Raw genomic sequence first — 1,465 nt, forward strand, 5'->3', positions numbered from 1 at the left:
CCCTCCCCCCAAAAAAAGAAAGAAAAAACGTTTAATATGTCCAAAAAATTAAAGATTACCAAAACTTTTTTTTTACCAGACCACGAAGGAATAAAGTTAGAAAGCTGAAATTTGTTACTGATCTTTATCTTTCTCTATGTTGTCGCCTCCGACAGTTTTTCATTTTTGTCATCCGTGTATGACCTTGAAACGACCTTGAAGAAAACTAGCCCTCTACCGCTTTTCTGACCTCGTCATCACTTTCAAAATGCCTTCCTTTTTAAATTCTTTTTCACTTTGAGGAATTAAACAAAAGTCGGACGGGGCTAAATCTGGAGAACAGGGGGGATGTGGCGAAATTTTATAGCCACTTTCTCACACAATTTCCTCAGCTTTTCTTGAAGTGTGTTCTGGGGCGTTGTCGTAAAGTAGCGAAACGCCGTTTCGGATCTTTTCTCTGCGTTATTTTTCATAGCCTCTCGTAATTTTTTTTAGCTAGTTAGAATAATTTTCTCCGGTGATCGTATGTCCATTTTCAAGATAGTCTGTCATAATCACTCTTTCTTGGTCCCAAATAAACTGATAGCATCACTTTTCCACTTGATGGCTGCACCTTTGTCTTCTTTGATGTTGGAGACAAGGGCGATTTCCACTGCATTGATGAAGATTTTGACTCAGGATCGTAATGGTGGACCCATGTGTCATCCGTGGTTACAAGTCTTTCAAAAAAATTTAGTTTCTTCCTTTTCATATAGACCAAGCAATTTTTGACAACAATCCACACGTCGCTCTTTTGAGGAGGAGTCAACAAACGTGGGACCCATCTCGCAGAAACCTTGGTCATATTCAAATGTTCTTTTAAGATTCGTTCAACGGATCCAATGTTAAACCTAGTTTCTATGCTCAAACATTTGACTGTCGCCTGTGTATCAGACAACACAAGTTTCTTGAATTTTCAACACAATTTCTTCTGTTGTTGCTGTCACTGGGCGACCATCACAGTTGTCATCTTCAACGTCCATGAATCCACATTTGAATTTTTTACTCTAAAATTTATCACAGCATAGGATGGGCGATCGGTTCCGTATACGGCATGCATCTCCATAAAAGTATCCTCTTGTAGTTGCTTGCTTTGCAAGAACAAAAACCTCATAACTGCCCTGTGCTCAATTTTCTCTATTTTTATGTTGAAACTGGAGAACAACATACCCCCATTCACTTACAGTGCCCAGGTGTTAAAAGCAGTAATTGGAAATTCCCCCAAATGCATGCATTCTAGGAAGATGGTTGTTGGCTTTCACCCCAGATTTCAGCTTTCTACCTTTATTCCTTCATGGTCAGGTAAAAAAAAAAAAACTTTTGGTATACCCCTCGTAAGTCCCGCCCTTTTGCTGCACTCTGTCATGCCAGTGTGCCAAACCTGTTTCTCTCTGCTCACAGCTCCCCCTCCCCCTCCCCTTCCCCTCTTCCCTCTCCTCGCCCCCCT

At 40.8% G+C, this 1,465-nt stretch overlaps 1 protein-coding gene across 1 annotated transcript in view; it reads left to right on the forward strand.

Annotated features, from left to right (window-relative positions):
• Positions 1-1,465, forward strand: part of LOC101848931 (inositol hexakisphosphate and diphosphoinositol-pentakisphosphate kinase 2) — a gene marked incomplete in the record, with an annotated part of 127,507 nt that overhangs the window by 115,764 nt on the left and 10,278 nt on the right.

The sequence above is a fragment of the Aplysia californica genome, unplaced genomic scaffold (assembly GCF_000002075.1).
Source record: "Aplysia californica isolate F4 #8 unplaced genomic scaffold, AplCal3.0 scaffold00005, whole genome shotgun sequence".
In the NCBI taxonomy this organism is placed as follows: domain Eukaryota; kingdom Metazoa; phylum Mollusca; class Gastropoda; order Aplysiida; family Aplysiidae; genus Aplysia; species Aplysia californica.